We start from the raw sequence: 17,624 nt of genomic DNA on the forward strand, positions 1-17,624 counted from the left end.
ATGTTTATTAAACATCTGCTATGTGCCAGGAGTTTTTCCAAGAGGCAGATATACATCCGTGAACAAGATAGACCCAAATGGGACTTCCCTGGTGATCCAGCGGTTGAGTCAGCATTTCCAGTGCAGGGGACACGGCTTCCATCCCTGGTTGGGGAACAAGGATCCCACATGCCGTGCGGTGGCAAAAAAAAAAAAAAAAAAAGCCCAGTGCCCTGCATGCAAGGGCACAAGCTGGCTGAGTGAAGTATAAAAGTAAAAGTAGGGTCCCTGGTGGCACAGTGGTTGAGAGTCCACCTGCCGATGCAGGGTACACAGGTTTGTGGCCCGGTCCAGGAGGATCCCATATGCCGCAGAGCGGCTGGGCCCGTGAGCCGTGGCCGCTGAGCCTGCGTGTCTGGAACCTGTGCTCCGCAACAGGAGAGGCCACAACAGTGAGAGGCCCGCGTACCGCAAAAAAAAAAAAAAAAAAAAAAGTAAAAGTAAGTCTCTGAGTGGGGAGAAACTGCCCCCCTATGACAGAGTTTGGGGCGATACACTAGAGTCGTGAGTGTTTCATTTCTTAAGCACTATGTACCAGGGCAGCCTTCCTGCGAGGTAAGGGCTATTATTTTTCTTCCCATTTTGCCAGGGGAGGAAACTGAGCTTGCTCAGGTGGTCAGCCGCCCAATGCCGGAGCGCAAGCTTCCCTCCCCGACTCTGCAGGAGCAATACCAGAATGAGAGGGGTGTGCGGGGTGCCTGAGAGCCTGAACACATTTGAAGGAGCCCAGCATGAGAGCAGCTCATCAGCAGGGTGCAGAGGGGCCAGAAGAGGGAGAGGAGGGTGGGAGGCAGTCCACCAGCTCCAGGCAGCACCACAGGCCTGGGAGAGTGCCCTCTTATTCCCTGACAGATTGGCCTTGGATAACCCATCCTGCGGGATTGTGTGGGACCTGGCTTTGCTGTGATCTGCCTCCTGACACCTATTGATTTTGCCTGTGCTCAGAGAGCCTGATTGGAGGAGAGCTGGTGAGGGGTGATGGCTATGGTGGGATGCCCAGAGAACGGAGGGCAGTGGCCCAGGAGGTAACCTGGGGCACCAGAGATTCAGCCATCTGCCAACCGAGGGCAGCGAATTTTCCAGTACAAGACCTAGCACAAGGCTTTTTAGCTGCTCCCTTCTGCCCTGGGCCCAGGCACAGCAAGTAGTATGGACATTTATAGACCTGGTTACTCTGAGAGGTGGCGTAGGCTAAAAATAAAAAGAGCTGATGATGAAACTTGGCCCAGGGCAGCCCCCAGACAAGCTCCCCAGTGGGTTTTGCCACTTGGATAACCTCTTGTCACCAGTCAGGGGGTAGGAGCCTCTGGGTGGCGATCTTGGAATCTCCCTTTTTTCCTTTCATATCTTCTGTGATGCTCCCCTCCTTCTGTCTCACTGTCCTGAGGCCACTGCCCCATGTCCCCTGTGGTATGGGACTTCAGTCACAAGGCAAGAGGATCCTCACTCCTTCCGTGGAGCTCCAGGGGCCACATCACACACGGGGAGTAACCACAGCCATCTGGGGCCCTCTGCCCCTCCCCCCATCCACCAGGCTATCAGGTACTGGGGAGTTTTCACCTTGTAGGTATAACTCAAATTCATCTCACTCCTTTTCCCTTGGTTTAGGCCCTTTGCATCTTAGTTAGCCCATGGCAATGACATACCTCTAGTTTCTTTTTTAACTTCTGGGGAGGATTAGTGTTGCAGAAAACTCTTCAACAGCCCTTACACCAAGCTATTTCCACTCATAAAAAAGAGAAACTTTTCTATTCCTGCTAAGGCATAGATTTCATAATTCTTCCCTCTCCTTCTTAAGGCTATTTTTTTTTAATTGACAGCATTTAAACCATGTTAGTGCATACCTTTAAAAATGTAACAATGGTAGGACTGTATTTGTACTTAGGTGTAGCAAGAACCTCTACAGCTAGTTTATTTGTCATAAATCACTTAATCTGTCCCAAATATATTGACAGGTTTTCCATTCCCTGTCCCACCCCCACACTATGTGGGGATGGAAGAACTCTTGACAGCAGAGCTGGAGGGCCTTGCACCATCACCTAGGAAGTCACTTACCTGGTGTTCAGTTACCCAGATATGTACTTCCGCCTGCTCTGCTTGGCACTCTGCTAAGTGCCTGGGGCTAAAAGATGAGCAGGACGTGGTTCCTGTGCATCTGAGCTTCTCCTCCACTGAGGGAGGCTGGTTATGTAAGCAGATACTTTCAATACAATGTGGTAAATGCTGAGCTAGAGGGATAGTTGTAACAGGGTTTTATTCAAGCCCAGAAGGGTAAGCTGTAGCCGGCTAGTCATCAGGGAAAGCGTCCTGGAGGAGGTGATATCAGTGAAGAAAAGGAGAGGCAGTTGTATCCCAGGATAAAGGACTAGTATGAGCCAGGCTCTGAGGCCTTGAAACAGGTGACTGTGCCTGGTGGCCCCTGCTGGTGCCCAGCCCACGCCCCCTTTTGTGAACACAAGCTACTGGAGGCTCACTGCTGCTCCCCCTGCTCTGGAAAATTCCCCTCAGGAGGGAGAGCTGCCTGGGCCCAGAGGTTAGGCTCCATGCCATGTGGGCAGCCTGCCCAACTCCCCTCCCCCAACCTGCAGCCAATGACACAGCCCCCTTGCCTCAGAATGGGATCACCTTGTGGTGTCATTCGTGCTTCACAGCTTTAGGGATCTGGCCAAAGCTAGACTCCAAATGAGGCCACATTCTTGCTTAGTTCCATTCCCTGCACTACCCTGCTTCTCTCTCTCTTGTCCTTCTTCCTGAGAGCTCTCCTTCAGTAAGTTACAAGGACCTGGATCCTTGTCCCAGGCTCTGCTTCCAGGGAACCTGACCTAGGATAGTGTGTTTGATGAACTTCTCGAAATTTGGCATACCTGGTATTTTGACATACTTTGTATTTAAGGTGTGAGTTAAGGAATAATTGGAAGATTAAATCTAAGAATTAGGCAAGAACCGGATCATAGACAACCTTGTGTGCCATATTAAAGACTCTGAGACTTTTTAATTTTATGTTAAGTCTTTCTATATTAAGCCTTTTATATTAAAGACTAAAATACTCCCCCTCGGGGATTTCCCTGGTGGTCCAGTGGTTAAGACTCTGCGCTCTCAATGCAGGGGGCATGGGTTCGATCCCTGGTCAGGGAACTAGATCCCACATGCCACAACTAAGAGCCTGCATGCTGCAACTAAAGATCTCGGGGGCCGTAACTAAGACTTGGTGCAGCCAAATAAATAAATATTAAAAAACAAAAACAAACAAAAAAAGAATAAGTCTTTCAAAAAAATAAGATAAAATACTCTTCCTCGAATCATGCTTCCCACTTTTAATGAGGTAGCCTCCTCACCTTCAATGACTTATTCATTTAGGTTGAGCCATGGGGGACTACTGGGGGGTCCTTAGCTAAATACAAATCTCTCTGAAAGTGATAATCTGTTACTTAGAGCCATTAATAGTCTAAATCACCTTAAGATATGATGGAGTGTGAGAGATTGTATCGTCCAAAGATGGCCACACCTATGTATTTATCTCACCTGCATGCTCTTATAATGTTACTAATATTCTTCCCACTGTGAGGTGGGGGTCTATGCTTCCTGCCTTTGAATCTGGGGATGGGGGCTGTGACTGCACTGGCCAATGGCATGCAGTGGAAGCAACGCTCGGAGATGGCCAGGGACTTCCCTGGTGGTCCAGTGGCTAAGACTCCACACTCCCAATGCAGGGGGCCTGGGTTCAATCCCTGGTCAGGGAACTGGATCCCACATGCCCCAACTAAGAACTCACATGCCACAACTAAAGATCCTGCATGCTGCAACTAAAGATTCCCTATGGCACAATGAAGATCCCACATGAAGCAATGAAGAACCCATGTGCTGCAGCTAAGACCTGACACATCCAAATAAATAAATAAATAAATATTAAAAAATGCTGGGAGATGTCCAAGGCAAGGTCATAAAAGGCAATGGCTTTCACCTGGATCAATTCTCTCTCTCTCTCTCTCTCTCTCTCTCTCTCTGTCAGGATGATTATTCTTGGAACTCAGCCACCATGTTGTGAGGAAGCCAGGCCACATGAAGAGGCAACATGTTGGTATTCTGGCAGACAGTCCCAGCTACGCCCCCAGCTGACACCAGCATCAATCGTCAGACATGTGAGTGAAAGAGCCATCAGATGATCCCAGCTCCCAGCAGACATCATGGGACAGAAACAAGTTTTCCCTACTGTGTCTAGCCTGAAATCCCAACCCACAGTAACCATAGAGATAATGCATGATTATTGTTATTTTAAGCCGCTAAGTTTTGGAGAAATAGGTAACTAATACATCTCTCTAGACTCTGAAGTTACAATTTTCCCTTCAAAATCAGCTCCTCTAGCTTCCCTACCCAGGTTAATGGTATCTCCAAGTTCTTTCAGTGACAGAGCTATTTTTAACTCACCCTCGTCTGCTCACTTACATATAATTAGTTGTCAGGTCCTATAGATTTCCTTTCTACAGTGTCTCTGCCATCTATCCTTTTCCTCAGTACTGTCTCTCTCCAGATTAAACTAAAGCCCAGCCCTCATCATTTTCATACCCCTGCTCTAAAACTGTCAACTTTCACAAAAACATACGTTCTAGATGAATTCTATAATTTCATCTGGAATATATGTATGCATATATATATTCTAAATATATATATATTCTCTCTATATGTATGTTTACAGAAATAATGCTTTGCTTGTTCATTGTAACAAATTCAGGTTTGTTACCATACAGACGTGTGCAAAAAAGTGAATGTTTCACTCACCAGAGGTAATTACTGTTAACATTTGCTATGTTACATTCCAGACATTTTTCTAGGTAAATGTGAGTGTTTGTGTGTATTCTAGGCATGTGTGTGTGTGTGTGTGCGTGCATGTGAGAGAGAGAGAGAGAAAGAACATGCTACGTGTTATATACACATACATGATAGATACATTTAAAAAACATTGTTTATAAAAATAGGGTCACAGCACACATCTCGTTCTACAATTTTGTTTTTTCCCAACATTACTTCCTGGTTATCTTTTCATGACAGCACAATGCAGCTCTACTTCATTTTAAAAGTTGCACAGTATTGCACCATAATTTATTTAACCATTTCCCTATTGAAAAACATTTGGTTGTTTCTACATTTTGCTATCAAATAGTGCTGCAATGAGTATTGTTGTGCAAATATCTTTATGGACTTGTGCCATTTCCGTAGATTAGAGTCCTAGAAAATGCAGCCGCTGGATCATAAGGTGTGGACAATTACAGATTGACAGGGAGTGCTAAACTGTCCTTCTCATGTGGTTGTGTCGATTTTCACCCTCATAACACTGTGTCGATGCCCATTTTCCCACACTCCAGCCAAAACAGGCTACTATTAATCATTTTTAATTTTTGAAAAGCTAATAATAAAATGTACTTCTGCATTGTTGTTTAAATTTGTATTTATTTAATTGGCGCAGTTGAATAGTTTTTTCAGAATTTTATGAGCCACTTATATTTCCCTTTCTATGAATTGACTCATATCCTTTATCCATTTTCCTATTGAATTTTCAATATTTCTTAATACTTTCTATGTGCTTTTTATACAGTATAACTCTTAATTCTGTTGTAAATATTTAATCTGACCTGTTGATATGTGTTTTGTGTGTGTGTGTGTGTGTGTGTTTTTTAACATCTTTATTGGAGTATAATTGCTTTACAATGGTGTGTTAGTTTCTGCTTTATAACAAGGTCAATCAGTTATACATATACATATGTCCCCATATCTCTTCCCTCTTGCATCTCCCTCCCTCCCATCCTCCCTATCCCACCCCTCTAGGTGGTCACAAAGTACTGAGCTGATCTCCCTGTGATATGTGGCCGCTTCCCACTAGCTATCTATTTTACATTTGGTAGTGTGTATATGTCCATGCCACTCTCTCACTTTGTCACAGCTTACCCTTCCCCCTCCCCATATCCTTAAGGCCATTCTGTAGTAGATCTGTGTCTTTATTCCCATCTTAGCCATAGGTTCTTCATGACATTTTTTTTCTTAGATTCCATATATATGTGTTAGCATATGGTATTTGTCTTTCTCTTTCTGACTTACTTCACTCTGTATGACAGACTCTAGGTCCATCCACCTCACTACAAATAACTCAATTTTGTTTCTTTTTATGGCTGAGTAATATTCCATTGAATATATGTGCCACATCTTCTTTATCCATTCATCCGATGATGGACACTTAGGTTGCTTCCATCTCCTGGCTGTTGTAAATAGAGCTGCAATGAACATTTGGTACATGACTCTTTCTGAATTATGGTTTTCTCAGGGTATATGCCCAGTAGTGGGATTGCTGGGTCATATGGTAGTTCTATTTGTAGTTTTTTAAGGAACCTCCATACTGTTCTCCATAGTGGCTGTACCAATTCACATTCCCACCAGCAGTGCAAGAGTGTTCCCTTTTTTCCACACACTCTCTAGCATTTACTGGGATCATAGAACCATGCATGATTTTAAATGGGAAATAGAATAGAGGGTGACTTCTTGACCTAGTACCTGGAATAGCTTTGGGATAAACGTAATTGAAGCATTACTTTGATGGATTACAGAGACTTCTGAGGTAAGATCAAAGAGACACGAATAAGGCCTTGAGGCACCAAATTACCCATCTCATTGGTTCTAGAAGCCATGGCGATAATGAATCCAGCAGTCTTGTGAAGGTGTTGGCAGGAATCTTTCTGATACCTTTGATTATCTCCGTCAAGGGGGAACAATACCACCTCTGATTGACCCCAGGCCTGGCTGTTAAGCCCTTTGCTTTAGTTGAGGAGAAAAATGTTTGGGGGAATATAGACCACACACTCTAACCTCTAATGCAGTGTTCTCCCAAGTGCCCGTCACAACCCTTTTGGGGTCAGGAAATCAATCTAGTGGATCATGAGCAACATTTGAAAACAAATAGAGGAGACCAGAGTAGCAAGTATCAAAAGGCCTCACACACTATAAGCAGGACCGGTGACAGAATTTGCAGAGCAAAATGGAAATGTGGGACTCCTTTATCAAAAAGCAGATAAAAAGTATTGTTAAAGTTGTTCAAATATAAGCATTTTTCCTTTCTTCCACAACCTCCCGCTTCACTTGTCATAGTATTTTTTTATGTGCTATTGATTGTCATCCTAAGTTAAAAAAGATGTTTTTCATTATTAACGGGAATTTTACCTTACATGTTTTTGTCTTGCAATGCCAGTTTAAAATGCAAATGTCAATACTCTGTAATGACCTATATGGGAAAAGAGTTTTTTTAAAGTGTGGATATACGTATATGTATAACTGATTCACTTTGCTGTACACCTGAAACTAACACAACATTTTAAATCAACTGTACTCCAATAAAAATTAAAAAATAAAATAAACGCAAATGTAAGAGCATCTAACTTATATGCAAAATCACCAAAATTACATAATTCTACAGCTCATAATGCATATATATTATGTAGGTCGTTCTTACCAGAGCAATGGACTGGCTGCACAAAACTAATTCAACTGTTTTTTTTTCTTTTTTAACATCTTTATTGGAGTATAATTGCTTTACAATGGTGTGTTCGTTTCTGCTTTATAACCAAGTGAATCAATTATACATATACATATGTCCCTGTTGAGTCTCCCTCCCTCCCACCTTCCCTATCCCACCCCTCTAGGTGGTCACAAAGTACCGAGCTGATCTCCCTGTGCTCTGCGGCTGCTTCCCACTAGCTATCTATTTTACGTTTGGTAGTGTATATATATGTCCATGCCACTCTCTCACTTCGTCCCAGCTTACCCTTCCCCCTCCCCGTATCCTCAAGTCCATGCTCTAGTAGGTCTGTGTCTTTATTCCCATCTTACCCCTAGGTTCTTCATGACATTTTTTTTTAGATTCCATATATATGTGTTAGCATACGGTATTTGTTTTTCTCTTTCTGACTTACTTCACTCTGCACTTCTTCGCACACAAGACTTCTACCCACACCCTCCCTTCAGCTGACTGATGAGTAAGGGACGATGAGAGGGAAAGCCTTGGCTTATCGTCCCCTTTCCTTCCCTGTCATCATTTCCAGCATAAGAGGTTAGCTAATATAGGAAAGTAACACAATAGGATGTGATACGGTTCCTCGGTCTTCATGTTTCTGAGAACTCGATTGCATGCCTTCTGCACTGGAAACAAGTTTCCTCTCCAGCGAGAGGAAAGGAGGGCCTCTTTGGTTTGTCACCACCACTACTCCCCCACCCCAGCCCCACCTCCCTCAGCACACTGACCTTGTCCTTGCTTTCATCCTTGCTGAACTCCCAAGCGGCGCAGGCCCAGGGCAGTTCCCTGATTATGGGGCATCAAGAACACTACATGTCAGTGGGCCAGCAAGAGGTGGCAGCACCCACACATATGGCCTGAATGGCATCTGCTCGCAGCCATGCTCTGCTCTTCCACCTGACTTCACTTGCAAAGCACAAGTTCAAAAATCAAATTATTCAGAATTTCAAGACAGTGACAGCAGGGCATTAAACCAAATGTGGGCCCGAACATGGAATCCTGTGCTACTTTAGAGGTCACATGCCTAAGCAGCCGGCCCTGATCATAAGGTATTGTCTGTGCATAGAAAACAAACTTATGGTGACCAAAGGGGGAGGGGGGTATAAATTAGGAGCTTGGGATTAACATATACACACGACTATATATAAAATAGATAAGCAACAGGACCTACTGTATAGCATAGGGAACTCTACTCAGTATTCTGTAATAACCTATATGGGAAAAGAATCTGAAAAAGAATGGGTATATGTATAACTGATTCACTTTGCTGTACACCTGAAACTAACATGACACTGTAAATGAACTATACTTCAAAAAAAGGAGGTATTGTCTTTGGATATTTTATTCCAGGTGGGTGAGTGAGTGTGTGCTATGTGTGTACTGGGATTGTCATCAAAGTTTGAGAGGCCCTACTTTTCCCCTTCCCCTCCTCTACTAGGGGCTGGAGATTTTTCAGGGGGGGTGTGGTAAAGTGATTTCAGTTAGAAGAGGACTGGGGCCTGCTCTTCAGTGTGGAGCAAGTTCTCTCCACGTTATCCCTCAACCCAGGGGTGTCCCCATCCCCCGGGCCACAGACTGGTGCTAGTCCGTGGCCTGTTAGGAACCGGGCTGCACAGCAGGAGGTGGGCTGCAGGCGAGCGAGCGAAGCTCTGTCTGTATTTACAGCCGCTCCCCATCACTCCTATTACCGCCTGAGCTCCACTTCCTGTCAGATCATCAGCTGCATTAGATTCTCATAGGAGCGTGAACCCTACTGTGAACTTCACGTGCGAGGGATCTAGGTTGCGTGCTGCTTATGAGAATCTAATGCCTGATGACCTGAGGTGGAGCTGAGGCCGTGATGCTAGCGCTGGGGAGCGGCTGCAAATACAGATTATCATCAGCAGAGAGGTTTGTCTGCACAGAGACCATAATAAATCAATTCCTTGCAGACTCATATCAAAACCCTATCAGTGAGTGACAAGTGGAAACAAGCTCAGGGCTCCCACTGATTCTGCATTATGGTGAGTTGTATAATTATTTCATTATGCATTACAATGTAATAATAATAGAAATAAAGTGCACAATAAACGTAATGCGCTTGAATCATCACGAAACCATCCCCCATCCCCGGTCCGTGGAAGAATTTCTTCCACAAAACAGGTCATTGGTGCCAAAAAGGTTGGGGACCACTGCCCTAACCCCTGCATCTTCTGGGCTGTTATGACGTGAGAGACCAGGGTCACGTTCTGTTACGAGCAGGCACCTTTGACCTTGCCCAAAGAGGAAAGCAGGGTGGACCAAGGAGAAAAATAGTGGGCCTACCTTCGTTCTGCTGAGGCCTGCTTCTGGCCTAAGTTCCTTAAGCTAAAGGGGCAAAAGGGCTCTTTTCACCTCACACGTAATGCAGGTGAGTTTAGCAGGATACGTAACTACTTAGTGATTCAGTACTAAGTAGGCTCTTTCCTGGACCATCTTTGTGACTATATCTTACCCTTGGGAATCTGTGGGGTTGGGCAGTAAGATGGGCTTCAAGGATCCACAGAACTTTAACCTTACCTGCCTTTTCCACTCTTAACATAATAGGCCTTGACGTTCGTTTCACTTTTCACATTGTAAAGATTCTACAAGTTCCACAGAGAATTGACAAGATACAGAAAATTATACAGAAGAAAGCAAAAATTGCTTATCACCTGTCATTCCATCACAATTGCTATGAACATTTTTTATATTTTCTGCCATTCATTTTCTATGTGTATACACTACAATGAAAGACAATGGATCATATTTTGTATAGAGGTTGAAATCTAGTTTTTTTCACTTAATATCATGAGATTCAGTCTCTCTGTCCCTTAATGCTGCACATGTACCAAAAAACCTCTCTCTCTTTCTCTCTCCTGCTGTCATCTATAAAGATATCATTTCTTTAGATGCATTAAGATCATTGATTCAGCTAAAGTTTAAGCAGTTTTTCTTTGTAATTAGGAAGCATTTTTTCCCCTAACTGTTAGTTTCCCTCTCAGAGATCCTTATTCTAAATTTCATCAAGGGTGAAGATTCCCCCTTGGAGCTAGAATCGGGCTTCTACACTAAGTTCAACTTTTTATCAAAAGAATATATCTCTTTTTGACAATTTTATAAGTACCAAAACTTTAAATGCAATGCCCATTAACTCTGGTAACCAAATATAAAACCCTGTTTATGTACATCTTTTTTAAAAAATAACTTGGCAGCCCTTTGTCCTTGCTTGCCTTTAAAACCTGACCTGGACAATAAGAATTTCTCTTCTCCTTAGTCCCACCTGTACTTCCCTAGGCCTCCTGTCTACTCCCCAACTGGGAAGGCAGGGACAGTGCTTAATTGATGTAGAACTGTGGTTTTTAAAAAATTTAAACAGCTGAATTATAATAGTAATGATAAGAAGTAACTACTCCTTTGCCCCCAAATCTGATTTTTGAAACACATTTATACAGAAGAAAAGCAGTTTCAAAATACATACAACAGAGTTTCTTCCCACTATTAGAGGCTTTGGCTGACTCCACAGTTCTTGAACTGAGTTTCCTCCCCTCATCCACCTCTTTCCCCCACTTCTAAGGATCATTACCCAGTTTCTTCCTGAGAGTCAACACTAGTCAGAGACTCAGGATGATCAGGCCCTGGTGTAGCCCATTATATCCAAACAAAGCAAGAGTATTTGGAGAGGACTTCTAAGGAAATGCCTCTGACCATATTGTTATCACAAGAACATTCTAGAATACATGAGAAATAATGGTGGCAACTATCCAAGGATCTCATACCTCTAGTTATCTTGAGTTTGCAGGGTATGAAAATCACAGAATGTCAAGCTATGCAAATCATCCTATCCTACTACTTCATTTTGGAGACACGGAAACAGATCCAGGAAGTGAAGGAACAGATTTGAACGTCACATATGTAGTTAGTGGCAGATCTGGAGCTAAAAGGCCAGGTTACCTGACCCTGGGTTCAGAACTTTCATCTCTGCCAAACTATCTTAAACTGGGATTTGCTCGACTTGGCAGAATGATTTTAGGCTCTGATGAACAGCAGTGTGCTGAATGGTACGAGCCAACGGAGAATACCGCCACCTGCTGGCAGCAGGTATGAATTGGCTGGGTGGTTATTAAAAGGGAAATTCATTCGTTTATTCATTCAATTCCATAAATATTTGCTATCAGCCTGGCATATGCAAGCAATATGCTGTGCACTGTGGGGTTTAACTTCATCGGGCTGACCTTTTTAAGGGAGGTCATCACAAAAAAACCACTCTGTAAGATAGTGTAAGTGCATACCATGAAAGCAGTGCAGATACAGCCATGCAAGAGTTTAGGGGGAAAACAGTTTAATGCTTTCTGATGGGGATCTGGGAAGGGCAGCGTATGGAGAAAGGATGGGTGAACTTGGCTTTGAGCTACAAATAGTTTAGGGTTTGTTGAAAGGGAGATGAGGCAGAAAATTCAATCCTAGATCTGGCTGGAGATCTAAAGCCTAAACTCTTAAACATTATGCTGTATAAGCCCTTTGACTGGGTTGGGAATTTAGGGTTGGGAAATGGCATAGGGCTTTTTTTTTTTTGAGGTATGCGGGCCTCTCACTATTGTGGCCTCTCCCATTGTGGAGCACAGGTTCCGGACGCACAGGCTCAGCGGCCATGGCCCACGGGCCCTGCCGCTCCGCGGCATGTGGGATCTTCCCGGACTGGGGCACGAACCCATGTCTCCTGCATCAGCAGGCGGACTCTCAACCACTGCGCCACCAGGGAAGCCCTGGCATAGGGCTTTGAATGCCATGTTAAATAATCTGGATTTAGTCTGTAGGCAACTGGTAGCCATGGAAGGTTTTAAGGAAGGTAGTCTCGTGTGAACTGTGCTCTCATCCCCCAAAGTGTTAAGTGCTTAGAACATTAGGCCCTGAGAGCAGATCAAAGACAGCAGTGCAAAGGCCTGGGTTCCATCAGAAGCTCTGATGCCTGGTAATTATGCTGCAGCTTTAATTGCTCAGAGCCTTTTGCTAAACTCTACTCTGTTACACATGACTGGTCAAGTTAAGTGCTGTCAAATCTACTCCCTGAGCTATAGAGTAAACCAGGATTTTCTCAGAAGTTAGGTTTTATTCAAAGAATGCTGTCATATGTTTTCTCAGAGGAAGTTTTTACATTGTGTTTTAAATTAGAAAAAAAATTAGTGTTATTTCCTGATTCCAAAATCATTACAGAGCCATACAAGTATTCTAGAAAGCGAAAGTATCCCGTAGTCCCAGCACTACAAAGATTACGACTGTTGAGTTGGTATCTATTCTTCCAAACATTTTTCTTGTATGTATAATAGCATTTATTAAGACAAAACAATTTTTTAAACAACCTATTCATACTATTTTTAAATTTTTATTTATTTATTTATTTTTGGCTGCATTGGGTTTTCGTTGCTGTGTGCGGGTTTCCTCTAGTTGCAGTGAGTGGGGGCTACTCTTCGTTGTGGTGTCCGGGCTTCTCATTGCGGTGGCTTCTCTTGTTGTGGAGCACGGGCTCAGTAGTCGTGGCACACAGGCCCTAGAGCGCACGGGCTTCAGTAGTTGCAGCATGCTGGCTCAGTAGTTGTGGCTCACGGCTCTAGAGCTCAGGCTCAGTAGTTGTGGCACATGGGCTTAGTTGTTCTGCAGCATGCGGGATCTTCCTGGACCAAGGCTTGATCCCGTGTCCCCAGCATTGGTAGGCAGATTCTAAACCACTGCGCCACCAGGGAAGTCCCATACTATTTTTAAACTTTCTTTCTTCACTGATCTGTACAACATGAACATTTTTCCATATTAGTACATTAGATCTATCTAGGTTTTTTTTTTAATGCACTGTTGTATATTTCCTCAGTTCCTTTATTAATAGACATTTGGGTTGTTTTTCTCTTATGAACAATACTGCCATAAACATCCTTGTACATAAATCTTTGCACATTTGTGGTAACGTCTCTATAGGATAAAGTTCTAGCACTTGAAATCGTGGATCACTGGGTCTGAAATTTATCTTTTAATAGATATTCTCAAGTTTCCCTTTGAAAATGTTATACCAATTTTCACTTTCAGCAAGAGTGTGCTAGCTTTTCCACATCCACTTTAATATTATCAAACTTTTAAACCTTTCCTACTACGATGGACAAAAAATGATATCTTATCGTTCCAACAATCAATGCATATATGGTAAGCATCCATATTTAGAGTGAATTAGGAAGCTAGTGTTAACTGGTCTCTATCATTCTTCCATATAAGTTGCAAATGTCTTCAGAAAGTTCTGAGGGCCATTTTCCAGGAGTTGCCATGTCAGGTACCCACTCTGGGAGCACACACCAGACATATGCCTTGTACATATTACTTCATAGAGTTTGTATATAGGAAATATAGATAAAAATGGATAAAAGTGTAAGATAGGTTACACACTAGCCTGATCCAAGGAAACAGCCGAATTGACCGTCAAAAGCCATAGATGAAGAAGCTCTTCATCAGGCAATAAATACATAGTGAGTGCAGTGCATCTGCCTTGGGTCTGCTGCTTACCTCTTTGTCTTGCTTCATTCACACCATGGACAAATTGCATTTTCCAAATGGTGGCAACAACTTCACTAATACTGCGGCTCAAGTAATGTATCACGTTGCCAAATGGCCAGCATTGTTGGCTCAAACCCAAGAGCAGATGATGACATAGATTCCAGCTAGGAAACGTAACAACTGTAACAAAACCATCTAAGCCCAAACATTTGGGTACTTGGCTCTCTGAAAACAATAAGCTAACGGACCCACTTAGCACACAATAATCCTAAGTAATACGCTTAGGAGAAGTCTCGCCCTCACCTAGTTGGTGTTAGTTGAGCTGGTTCTCTTCTTCTGAGCACTCTGGAAGATTCCACTTCTCCGTGCCATTTTGCTGTTGGGAGGGACCATGTCACTCACTCTGGCCAATGACTTGTGAGATGAAGTGACATATTTCGTGACATATTTCAATTCTTGGTGTGAGCCCTTCCACTTTTCTCTTCTGCCTCCCAAAGTGATTGTGGAAGCGTAGGTAGAGACACAGGTGTCACAATATCAGAGCAGCAGGTATCACTGAGTCACCACATGGGGGAAAGCTGCTCCAGAGTGTCACCTGGACTGGCAATGGACTTTGTGAGGGCAAGAAATTAAATTTTATTGACGTCAGCCACTGAGATTTTAGCGTTGTTCGTTACCAAGGCATAACTAATACAGCATCCCTTGGCCAAAATGAATCTGTTATATGGCCTATCAGCTGAAGAGGCTGATGTCCAACTAAGAATTAATTCCTAAGTGATTCCTGTGTGCCCAGGAGAGGGCTAGGTGCACGCACAGTGCAAAGATGTCTGAAACATATTCAAACTCACTGCCTCTGGCGTCTTCTTTGATTGCCTAGCCCCCATCCCCCTGGCTACCCAGTGGACAGAACTGAATGCTTCCTCCTGTGTGCCCTCATAACCCTTTCTCCTCGCCCTCACTCTCAACCCTGCAGCCAGGCTGAACTACTTACCGGCAGTTCTGGGAACAGGTCAGGATCTCTCTCCAGGCCTTTGTCAATGCTACTCTTTCTTCCGGAGATGCCTCTTCCCCTTTCCAGCTCCTTGCCTGGTGAGCTCTCACTCATCCTTCATGCCTCCGGAACTTGAGTCCTTCCCTGCTCTCCCAAGCCTGGGTTAGGCGCCTCTCTTCTGGGCTCCCACAGCTCCCTGGACCTCCCTCATCACACCACCCATCACACTGCGATCTGATTGCCTGCTTAGCTGTCTGTCACTTCCACCAGATGGCTAGGGACCATCTTGTTCAACTTTGTGATCTAGAAGCTGATTGAGATTCTGGCATGGAGCAGGCCTCCAATATGTTTTTGAATGAAACAAATACAGTATCTCATTGTAATATGACAACCTGTGAATGAATGTGCTTGCCGGGTTCATGGGACACCGATGGGACAGACCTGATCAGAGTAGAAGAGACGTGTTAGGAGTCTGGGAAGTGAGAGTGGGTGGAGGCCGAGATGAGGCCTGATGGGGGAAGGTCTGGATAGGCTAGCAGGTAAGTTTATTTTTTATCAAGGCAAATATATATATATATATATACATATATATATTATATTGGAGTATAGCTGATTAACAATGTTGTGATAGTTTCAGGTGCGCAGCAAAGTGACTCAGTCATACTTATACATGTATCCATTCTGCCCTAGACTCCCCTCTCATCCAGGCTGCCACGTAACATTGAGCAGAGTTCCCACTAACAGGTAAGTTTAGACTTTCTGCTATTGGAAATCCGGGGAGCCATTGAAAAGTTTAGCTCAGAGGAGTAAGTGTCACGTGTGTATATTTAAGGATTATTACTCGGGTATCCGGTATGTGGGATGGAATGAAGGGGGGAGTCATTGTGGTTATCCAGGCCACCCAGTGATCACACAGGCAGGAGAAAATGGGAGCCCGGGCTACGGTGGAGGTGGTGGGACTGGAGAAGAATAGATGGTGACAGAACATTTTAAGTCCCCATCACCAGGAGCCTCAGAAAATCACCTCACAATGCCATCTCTGATCATTGCAGTCTGTTTTTCAAATCCAGATAAAATCAAGTTCAAATGCACGCCAAGATTGTTTTAAAGGGAAAAGGAGTCACAGAGCAGGATGATTGACAGTGGATGTCGAAGAGAGGCTGCCAGAGAAGCTGGTCTCTGAGCACTTTATGGCCTCACTTAGGGAGCCTCAGGTAAGTTTGCTTTCTCTATGTCAGACACTTATTTTTTTCTCTGTACATGAGTCCCAGCATGGGGGGCACCCAAGGCCACTTCCCCAACTGACCTTAAGATGGGGATAATTTTGCTAACTTGAGGCACATTGTGTGTGTGTGTGTGTGTGTGTGTGTGTGTGTGTAGCAGTAGTAGCAGTAGTAGTAGAAGATCTCTCACAGCAATAGCATCTAGAAATGCAAGGCTGTTATAGGTATGGTCCTTCATTTGATAGATATGCTGAGCTAACTTGTTGCTTCACACAGACACGCACACACACACACACACACACACACACACACACTGGTGCACATGCACCTGCGCACCCCTAAATAGGAAGAGTGGATGAATTGAATGAGTTAGCCCAAATTAGAGAAGTTTGCCATACATTATAGAAGTAAGGGAGTTCTGGTTTCTCCACAAAAATTAATGACCGTAAGTCCTAGAGCAATGATATTCAAAATAATCTAAAAAGAGGCATCCAGAATGGACATATAAACATTGACAGGAATATAAAACAGCACAGTCAATTGACACGTAGACATAATTTTCTCGTTCAATATTGTATGGAGTTGATTAGGGTACAGTGTTTAAGAGAACAGACCATAGTCAGACCTGGTTCAAGTCCCAGCCACCACTCACTAGCTGTGTGTACTTTAACCTCTCTGTGCCTCATTTTCCTCAGATATCAAATAGAGTAATGATAATACTAATTCCATAGGTTTTTCATGAAGATTGAAATAATATATACAAACAGGCTGATACATGATAGTGCTCAATGCATAAGAGCCATTGTTTTGTTTTTGAAGTATAGTTAATTTATAATATTGTATTAGTTTCAGGTGTGCAGCAAAGTGATTCATATATATATATATATATATATATATATATATACACATATATATTCTTTTTCAGATTCTTTTCCATTACAGTTTATTACAAGATATTGAATATAGCTCCCTGTGCTATACAGCTGGTCCTTGTTTATCTATTATATATATAATAGTGTGTATCTGTTAAACCGAAATTCCCAGTTTATCCCTCCCTCTTTCCCCTTTGGTGACCATAAGTTTGTTTTCTATATCTGTCAGTCTATTTCCGTTTTGTAAATAGGTCCATTTGTATCTTTGTTTTAGATTCCACATATAAGTGATATAACATGATATCTGTCTTTCTCTGTCTGGCTTACTTCACTTGGTATGATAATCTCTAGGTCCATCCATGTTGCTGCAAATGGCATTATTTCATTCTCTTTATGGCTGAGTAATAGTCCACTGT

The sequence above is a fragment of the Mesoplodon densirostris genome, chromosome X (assembly GCF_025265405.1).
Source record: "Mesoplodon densirostris isolate mMesDen1 chromosome X, mMesDen1 primary haplotype, whole genome shotgun sequence".
Lineage (NCBI taxonomy): Eukaryota > Metazoa > Chordata > Mammalia > Artiodactyla > Ziphiidae > Mesoplodon > Mesoplodon densirostris.